Source organism: Haliotis rubra, unplaced genomic scaffold (assembly GCF_003918875.1).
Source record: "Haliotis rubra isolate DU_JTF1 unplaced genomic scaffold, ASM391887v1 Scf1521, whole genome shotgun sequence".
Classification (NCBI taxonomy): Eukaryota; Metazoa; Mollusca; class Gastropoda; order Lepetellida; family Haliotidae; genus Haliotis; species Haliotis rubra.
The window spans coordinates 136,559-147,840 of NW_025765472.1; positions in this window are offsets into that span (position 1 = coordinate 136,559).

Here is an 11,282-nt window from a genome sequence, read left to right on the forward strand (position 1 = left end):
CGCTAAAGCGGCCACAACGTTATGAGTCCCCAGACACCGGAGGCCGATTAAGCGGCCAGGCAGTAGTCACGTCAAAATGAGACATAATTTTAGGAACCTACCTGACTTATGATTCATATATTAAATCTATCACATTTCACAATGTCTGAAAACACTTATTAAATTTCAATTTATCATATATTATCAGCAGAATTAAAATTATAAACTATTTTTCGCAATATTATTGAAAACAATGATTCTCGGACACATGCTTCGGCAGCGGGTCCACAATAACATTGTCAAAGAGCAAAGTAACGATGTTTCGAGGAATTCATTAAATAAATTGAATAAACTAATGCATAAAATCAACAACAACATTCATAAGAGTTGTCAAGCGTACATATAAAATTACTATTTCCATCTTTTTGTGCGATCATGTAATGTAAGTCAAGTCACTGACAAGTGACATCTCGGCTCTCGCCGCCTCAATCTTCAGCTTTCGGACCACGATGTTTAATGCGAAAATATATACATGAAGCATTTTTGTCATAGGTCATAACCTATACGATCACGTCCAATAAGTTCCATAATTTCACATTATAGGTAGCGATTTCTTGCTTAATATGTTCAGAATAGCATTATTTTACCCAAAACTTTTGTCTAAATCTAAAAGTTTTCGTTTTGACGAGGACGGTATCCATTGCCGTAATATGATTGGCTGCCTTAGGTCGCGTGTCTGATTTTGACCAATCCGACCCTTATAGCAGACTGTGGCGAAAAAGCGTCATTAGAAACCAATCTTTATCAATAAAATCGCTTCTTACAACTGTGAAAATACTCTTGGCAAGGGTACAGTGATATTGTTGATGTTCAGAGCTTTGAGCGATGCCCGACATCAAGCGATTAAGCCTCGCATGTTATTCATCTGAAGCCGAAAGCGGAGGTATTTTCGTTGTTATGTCATGTTACCGAGCGGAAAGCCACAGATATCGGGGAAATAGGCTGACCATACATATTATTTAAGAAATCTTTTTATAATAATTTTCTGATGACGTAAAAATGAAAATATAAAATAAAAAGGCACGGGCATGTTATGACATGTCACAAATGGAAAAAAATCGCCATAGTTTTTGCTTCTATCGTGGTTTATCTGGACGTTATAAATGTAAGCTTGCATTTTCTTTCAAAAATACATTTATTTAAGTTGTAGTTGTATTATTTGAATAATATTATAAAAATAAACTTCATATTTATCAACAGTAGGATTAGATCTTTTAAATGGTGTATGGGATGTAGTAGCAATAACTCGTTTTACAAATGCCTTATAATTTCCTTCATAAACATAGGCTTCATCTATGACCTCAGGGTCTCTGGGAACTTCGGTGTCATGGCAGTAAATGAACCCTCTGGTTGACTGGTGTTGAAAGAGTTAAATAGCCCTGTGCGAGGATTCTTAATTTAGGTCACCGACACCGCCGTTTGTTTTCTGCATTAAATTAATTATTCTTAGAAAGTATTAAATTTGGCATCTTATAAAAGAAATACAGTTCGCTCTACCACCATGTATAGTGTAATAAAGCACACTTTCGCCCTGAACTATTATAACGATAAAGCACTCGGACGCAAGCCTCCTCGTACTTTAACTATAATAGTTCAGGGCGAAAGTGTGTTTTATTACACTATACATGGTGGTAGAGCGAACTGTATTTCTTAAATATAGCTGTACCTCTAGCATTGCTTTTGTATGAAGTCATGTAGCATTGGTTATACCCCCATTCTTGTTTGATAATCTGCTCTTGTTCTCTCGTGAAGCGGGTATCTTGCAGACATTATATCTGGGCTTTTTTCTTGCGTAAAAATCGAAATACTTTTTTCCTCTTAAAGGCGTTATTTAGGCCCCTACAATTCAGGGAGATAATTTGCACTTTTTCCCTTTCAGACATTTTCTAACATGTTAATGGCATTATTCATTTTATGGACATAAGGCAGATTGACAGTGGAAAATATTATGGCAAGAACAACAGCAAAACATTGAGTGAATTTTTCAATAATTTCAACGTGGAAGCAAAATTGGAAGTAAAACAAAATTACAGAAATAAAAATGACCTCCGTGATACAATGGTTTCTGTTACCTCCACTTTTGACATAGAAGAAAGTAAATCAAAACAAACCTCATTATTCTAGAAACAGTTAAATTCCGTGACTATTATTTAGACAACTTTTAGATAGTGAATGTCTGTAGAATACAGCAATAATTGAACAAGATTCATTTCATTTCCTATTTTCTTAAAGGTCACATGCAACGTAAAACACAACTTTGCAGATTCTGATACCTTTCGGTATGGACTTACCGAAACAAATCATCAAAAATGCAAATTCAACTTATAAGTTGAAAAATAACGTGATGAAAAAACCCGCGCAAAATCATAGTTCAAACGATTCACCAACTTTCCCCCAGCGTTTGGGGGGAATTGAAGTGGTTTCAACAGCTGGGCTGCGCTCATAGCACATGCGCAGTGAAATAGGTTCGCGGAGCTTGGAAGCGGGTTGTCTGGTGAATATTCGGTGAAGGCTTTGGTGTGAGCTATTTTTCTAATGTTTTGTTGATATTTCACAGGCGCGAGCTTTTTATATGTTATTACAGTAGATTACCGATTTAACTGTTTATATAATTTCATTTGTCTATTTCACCACACGTTCTTCTTACCGAGTCACTTTCTCACTTCGATACTTAAAAGCAATGTCATTATTTAGCGTCGACAGAATTTCTAACTGTGATATAAATATGTAGTTGTCACAGACAACTCAATGTCTGTTTTATTGGCACCTATGTGTTTTATCTGCCTGCCCGTCTGCTAATGACAATATTCAATACACAATTTCAATCACTGACCACATGCAATTTGAACTTAACACCTATCAGGCTATACACCATAAACAAAACTCATTGATTTATGGCCCGAGTTCGGTCTCTGTCACATTATGTAATTACACAGACAGGCAGGTGTGATACTTGTACACATGACATGTTATGATGTCTGTTGATTGCAAAACCCAACATCTCTATATAAACACACACAATGAGCCTTGACATCTGCAAATGAACCAGCCGTTACACTTGAGTGCACACCCACCCGCTCTGACTGGTTTCGGTATCCCGGCTGCTTCGTTTCTTGGGAAGTAAACCCAAGTACAAAATATTGCACTTTTTGATTTGCGATTGTGTTTTAATTATGTTTGATTGTTTGGTTGCATGTGACCTTTAAATTAAAATGTTTCTAACTTTACAGGATCATACAACACTGACTAAATATCGCAGGTGACCAAATATCACAGGGAACCAAATAAAATGCGCACCTTTTGTTGTAGGTGATTATCTCACACCAGTGAACTGGGCCCCTTAAACACTGACTGACTGAGTTTGGTTTTACGCCGCTTTTAGCAATATTCCAGCAACATCAGGGGGACACCAGAAATGTGGGGATTCCAACCCGGGTCTTCAGCGTGACAAGCCAACGCTTTAACCATTAGGCTACCCCACCACCCCCACATACTATGAGTACATACATCAAACATAATATAAGCAAGTTACACTACATTATGAGCACATCAGAACTAGCATAAACTGGCTACATGACAATTTGAGCGCGCTAATTTGCCTCTCAACACAGCCTGATATGTCCCACACCGATTACATTGATATAATTTTTGTAGCTTAACTTGACTCCACTCTTATTATTCTTCAATATCTCCATGCTGGAATGCTACTGCCTGCTTAGTTTAGCCTGCTAGGGCATATATTGGGCATATATGGGTTTTTGTCCTACAATCCATTTCCCCATAATTCGATATATTGATAAGAATGATTTTCAGTTGATTTGCCACACATTTTAAAAATAGACCATATTATTTAACAAGAATACTATTTGTCAGCAAAATGTGATACAGTTCCAACCAGCAAACCCACCACTATAAATATACTAAGCAGCAAAAAACCATCAGTGCGAATTTAAAATTAGATAGGCACTGTAATCAAATCATTACAGAAATGGACATAATAAGCAGATGAAAAACATTTTTTGTGTACAATATCTTGACACATCAATAAATAACTCGGCACAATTTCAAGACATTACGTGAACGTTTGCAGTCCATTCAGACACTTGACCTCGGTATCTAGTGTGACCACCATGAGCGGCAATAACTGCAGCACAGCGTCTATGCATGGAGTGCACCAATCGATTGATGAAGGCCATTGGCACCTTGAACTACACTCTGAGAAAGGCCTGGCGCAATAAATCAGCTGTGTTCGGCCTTGGTATGACATTCAGTCTCCTCTGAATTTCATTCCAAAGATGTTCAATTGGGTTTAAATCCTGCATAATGTTGATACCATTCTGCTGTAGGAAGTCCCGTGTAGCTCTGGCAGTATGGGCCCGGGCGTTATCATGCTGGAAAATGTTGTTCCGGTGACATGTGAAATGTGGTATGACGTGGGGCCTAAGAGCTTGGTCGATGAAGTGCACCGCACCGCTGTGATGCTGCCTCCTCTCCCTAGACCAAGGTTCTGGAACACCACAGGCCCCACTCTCTGGCTCAGGCCTATTCCACCCCATACCATGACCGCCTCCATGGTGTAGTGGTTAGAGCGTCCACCCGGAGAGCAGAAGGTCGCGGGTTAGATCCCCGGCCGCGTCATACCAAAAGACGTTAAAATATGGTACTTGTTGGTCCCTGCCTGGCGTTCGGCATTAATGGGTACAACAAGGACTGGTCGGCTCGGAGTCAGTATAATGTGTCTGAGTGGGGTATTCATGCTTCACTGCGGCATGGTATCTCAGTGGGCTAGCACTATAAAACCAGCTCAAGTCTTGGCTAGTACAAGCAGCCGCACATACACATACACACACATGCACGTCGTCATATGAGCGAAATATTCTCAAGCACGACGTCAAACCCAATTTCACCTCACCTACCTCACCTCCATCCCATACCATGATGCTTGCACCTCCCCATGAGTCTCTTTCCATAACACATTGGTCTGAGTAACACTGGTCACGTTGTTGCCATATTCTTGTTCTGCCATCTGCAGTTGATACGCAGTACCGACTCTCATTTGTGAACAGAACAATTATCCATTGCCTGTATCGCCAGTTTTGGTGTTGTAGGGCAAACTGTAGACGTTCACGCCGATGACGAGGGGTGAGGATAGGTCCACGGCTAGGTCCACGGCAATGGAGGTTCCCGCTGTTGAGACGTCGATGTACTGTATCAGTACTGATTGGTCTTCCGTGTGTTCCCACTGTCTGGCATGCTGTTTTGGATGCCTGCATGAAGGGATTCTGTACATGCTGTCACACAACATGGCGGTATTGTCGTCTTGTGGTCACCCTTGGTCTGCCAGTATGGGGACGATCATTTGTGGTGTTGGTGGCCCGGAAATGTTGCTGCAGCCTGTAGATGATCCGAACGTTGACCTGGAAGTGATTAGCAACGGCTTTTGCAGTGTGGCCAGCTTCAAGTCTTCCAAGCGCCTGGTTCCTCTGAGCTGTCGTGAGTCGTGGCATCCTGCTGAAGTTGTAATGTGAATGTTTCAACCAGGTTGGGGGTAGCATTTTACAGGGCTGGTCCTTGTGACCAGCACGTGTAGCATGAGTTGCATGAAAAACATGGAGAACACTGTACCATCTCTGAGATCAGGTTGTGTTTTTGAGACCATTTCCTGGGTTCCATTCTGAGTTTGGGAAGGAATGTCTTTGCTCAGGTAAAGTTGGGGATGTCAAAAATATACAATCAAAACATATGAGTTTACAGTTATCCGTTTCTGCGAAGGAAAATTCCAAACTGACGTTTCTTTTGTTGCTTAGTATATATGACCAGTCCCTAAGTTGGTTTTTTTAAATGTGATTACAGTTCCTTCTGTGTCAAATGGGTGACTGTAGAGTGTCTTGGATTTAAAAACGAAATAATTATGCTTCAGATAGGGGAAAGTTATCTGCTACAAAAAATTATACTGGAATTATTGTTTTGAAAATAATTAGGATCCTAGTTCTCATAATATCGTATCAAGTCTCCATACAAGATCCCAGCCTGGTCAAGTAGAGATAATATGTGCCACGCAGATAAGTTATTCCCCCGAAAACTTTGAATGACATCTTGTCAGCCAATGAGAATGCAGAACAACTTTCACGGCACACACTAATGACAAATAGCGAGTATGATGCCAACATGCGTAATTGGACAAAATGGAAAACAATGAAAGTTACAAGTACTTCATGATTTGCTGTTGTATTCAGCAATGTTTTGGGTAGACTGCAGCATTTAGGGCTCCAGACCGAAAAGAATGTTATAGCAAAACATTTTCAAGCTCATATGAAATCTCTTACTGATTTTGATAATATATATCTCATGGGTACCAGTCGAACTGCCCCAGCTACAAAATGCCCCAGAACATTTGGTCATTCATATTAAATTTGGTCAAATGTGTTTAAAATGATTAGAAATATGAAGTAAATGCATAGTTTCTGTCAACTTTGATATTATGTTCTTTGTATAAAAATTATTGGGAAGCAATATTTGATAAATGTTCCATTATTAAACTCACAATTATGTGTATATACTTATATATGAAGAACATAATATCAAAGTTGACAAAACTGTGCATATATGGCCTATATTTAATCATTTTAAATAAATTGGGGCATTTTGACTACCCCCCTGCATAATTCTGTCTCCTTACTTGGAATTCGGAAGAAATGGTGGCTCTTTCCATTGTTCGATGATTCCGTGTATCCCAGGCAATGAAATACACCATTTACAAAAACGACAGAAACAACATGATTTGTGTTACTGTAGCGCTTGTTCTTTGGCAATATGGCAGATGCTAGTCACATGTGACGTCACAAGCAGAAAGGTCACGTGAGTTCCAGCAGAGTATGCATAATTCTGCTGCGCCACCCTCATGCGCAATTAATAGTATAAGTATAGACTGATCAACAAAGATAAAATCTTTTTTACTCAATAATATTTCCGATTATAGGGAAAAAAGTCCTCGGTAAAATAGTACCGGACAAAAAGTCCTATTATTATGAAAACAGATTAAATTGATGTTGACATTAAACTTATTGTAGAGAAAAATAAAGTGATTGTGTACTAAATACTGAGTTGGACTAAATACTGAGTTAACCAAGAACAATGATATTTTAAATGGGCAGATCTAATCCAGGATTTAGCTTGAGTTCTGTTTGTCAAAATGTGATTTTAGCTGCTTGAATCAAAGAATAACTAGTGTTCACAACAAGATTGTTTTAACAAACTGGCTTGTGGAGTACTGTTTGAGTTCTGTTTGTTCAAGAAAATGTGATTTTAGCTGCTTGAATCAAAGAATAACTAGTGTTCACAACAAGATTGTTTTAACAAACTGGCTTGTGGAGTACTGTTTGAGTTCTGTTTGTTAAAGAAAATGTGATTTTAGCTGATTGAATCAAAGAACCTCTCGGGGGTATATAGATGTATTCCTGAAAAACATTAGTAACCATTTCATCATGGAAGTCATTGAGACCAACAAGGGTGGCTTGAAGCTGGTGTTGGATGGTCACATGTACACTAAACGTGCAATTCACAAATCAAAGATTGTTTGGAAGTCAAGCATTAACTGCCAGGGCCAAGTTTGGACTAACTTGCAAAATGAAAACACGGAAGTCACTCTGATTTTGATGTAAAATTTTGATTTCATAGTTATGTTGACTTTATGAAAATGTTAATGTAAATGGATATAGAATCTGATTTAAGAAATAGTTTGACTGTGAATTTGGTGAGAAGACTGATATAATAGGTTTGTTTTGAAAGTAAGGCTAACAAAGTAGGGGTCTTCCCACTTACCCAACTCCTATTGTTTCAGACTGACTGACTGACTGAGTTTGGTTTTACGCCGCTTTCAGCAATATTCCAGCAACATCACGGCGGGGGACACCAGAAATGGGCTTCACACATTGTACCCATGTGGGGATTCGAACCCGGGTCTTCGGCGTGACGAGCCAACGCTTTAACCACTAGGCTACCCCACCGCCCCTATTGTTTCAGAAGAAGAAATCACTGGGGTGTGATAATCCCCTATAATCCCTTATTTTGTTACCTGTGAAAAAGTATCCGGGACCAAATAGGATAAAATACTACTAATACTAATACTCAATGTTTGTCTATATTTATTACTATATATATACACACTTAATATAATACTACTAATACTCAATGTTTGTCTATATCTATTACTATATATATACACATTTAATATAATATATAAATATAACATAATATATTTTTAGGGCACACTTTAATATCCAATCAAATGGGATACAACATAATATATTTTTACGGCACACTTAATATCCAATCAAATGGGATACAGCATAATATATTTTTACGGCACACTTATTATACAGTCAAATGGGATACAACATAATATACTTAGTCATTTATCCATATATGATAGAACATATCCAGTCCAATGGGATGCTTAATATCCAGTCAAATGGGATACAGAGTCAATGTACGACGTGACTGTTCTGGCACCAGTTGTCATCTCTCTTTTGTGAGGCATGGTTCAGTGCCACGTATCCGCTTTTCCTTGGAGGAGGTCTGGCACCATTTTTTTAACTGCAGAACACATGCCTCCACCCAGGCTTGGTCAATGACCTTATAAATGTTGGGGTGGCCTTCTGCAAACACATTGCTCACTTATGATGCCACCCCTCTACATGGTTTGTTGTCCTGGGACATTCCGTCCTGAAATGATTCCACATTTCCAAGTTCATGCTTTTGTATGTTCTTCCATATAGCCTGGCTATAATGAAAAAACAGCCCTTAAGCTGGGTTGCCTGGAATGTCACCTGGATAGCGTTCTGGGCTGCTATCTCAATGTCGGTGAAGACTTGGTCTGGCTGAAGATTGGCGTTGATGGCTGCTGCAGAATCTCGTACACAGGTGAAGTATGTTCGTATGTTTGCTGTTTCTTGTTGGGGAGGAGACCATACACAAGGGGACACATTTTGTTCTCAACAAAAGCATGTATTGTGTATATCTGGGTGAAGATTGATGGACACTTGTCGAAGGATGTCTTTGGCCCTGCTGCGGTAAGGACGGACTTCACACTGTTGAAGGCTGGTACTCTGGCAATAGTGACTGGGTCAGTGGCACTGGATACAAGATCTGCGAGATAAATAAGCAACATTGTTCATTCTAAAGGTAGGTAAGGATGTTTTGATCACAAAAAATCTATTACCTGAAACCTCTTCCTGGTAAATAGCTGAAATCGGTTTTGACTTCTCACGGACCATGTCTTGGAGGGATGCAAGGAAGGTCTCAACTTGTCTCTGGGTCTCGTCTGGCTGACGGTGGTGTATGTCCTTGTAAGATGTCACAATGCCATCTTTTGTGTTGATTGTTGACCGACAGTCTTTCTCACTGCACTTCCAATAGGTATTTCGTCTGGTCTTGATACTGAACTTACAGCCCCTGTACACCAAGTACTGGCTGCCGCGTCCATTAGGAATGAAGCGAGTGCTTACTTGAACGTTTGCCATAGTGCAATGGAGAAACAAGGAAATGTCCATACTTTATAGTGCTTGTCGTTGACATAGTTCACTCAATTATTATTCAATTTGTTGCAAATGATATGAATATAGTTTATTTTGGGAAATAGGGTGAAATATGTTCACCGGTGGTCATGAGATTGCTCTGCTTGGCCCTGATTAGAGTGTTGGGTGAGCTTATGTCACAGCCAAACCAGGGGTAACAAATTCACCCTGCACAATCACTGAACCGTTACTCTTAATCTGTTTTAATCCCCTGAGCAAGTTGGGTAAGTGGGAATGAGCCACAGAGTACATGGGGACTCTTGGGGAGAGAAGTGAGCTTGGGTTCACTACTAAAGTACTGTCGGAAATGCTAGAAAAATGGGTGGAGTCTACTAATGCCTACAGGAAATAACGCCTACAGTCTTAAATAAACAATTTTACGCACCAGTGGTTACAAATTGTACTGCCTATACCCTTTCACTAAAGTGGTAGGCCCCACTTCATTGTGCACTAATGCCTACAGGGAAAACAAAACACAGACTTTTAAATGACATTTTATAAGACATCTTATAAGATTTAATCATATCATTTTCATTTCTTCACACAAAAGAACATTACATTACTTATTATTGAGATGACATGATATATTACATCATTAATCAACATGAATTATTTACATATGTAAAAATATACAAACATACAAATATACAAATATACATTTCTGATGACAACTGAAGTCCTTCAAGCTGTTTGAGAGACTCTTGAGTTACACCAACTTAATCAGATGTCCAGAAGCTGAGAGGAACTCCATGGGGGTCGGGATTCCAGTTGTCAGTTGGTCCTTCAGTCGTGTTAGTCTCTGGTCGATCTCAGTGTAGATCCTCTTACAGGAAGGGGGCTGGCCGTCGCGACATCTGCACCACCTTGTTCCTTTCAATTTTCTCCAACTTCTGTAGCACTTTCACCAAAGCGAAAATGTTAGGATGAGCTCTCTGAACAGTCTCGTGAGGTGGGAATGCCAACCCTCGAGATGATTGTTTGTCCTCAGGCCTCGGGTCTTGGTGGTTCCATAATCCGACCCGGACCTTGGCATGGTCATCCACCCAGGTGCTGGTGACGTAGTCATGGAAGGCATCCTTCCCTCCGACTAGTCCATGGATGATGTACAGCTGATTCCAGAGAGGTGGACAGGAGTAGAAGGTGCCGTCCATGTAGAGGGTGTCGACTTCTTTGTTTTATCCCTCAATATGTTTTCTATCCTTCAACCGTGTGAGATGGAGCATAGCCTCTGCTAATTGCTCTTTGCCCTCTACTCCCCTAATCCCATTGTAGGCATTAGTGCACACTAACTAGTACAGTCCATTTGTGTGCAGGTATGCGTATCGCTGTCACAACAAACGTTGTAGCTATTATTCCCTGTAGCTATTTTTCCCTGTAGGCATTAGTAGACCTAACCGAAAAATGCTTTTTGACTTATATTTAAAATTCAGAGGTATTACAGTTACTTAAATAACAAATATCACTTCAAGAAACATCTACCTAATGTAGACCGAGGGAATAAATTTTGAGACATGCTCTAAAATGTGTTTTTACTGATGAAAATACCAAAAACTTAGAAAAATAAGGGGTAGTGGGACGTTATTTGATACAAACATTAACTGCCTGTGTTACATCATGAGCATGCACGGTATCGACAGGTGAAATTGACACCTGAGCACACGCTCGGGT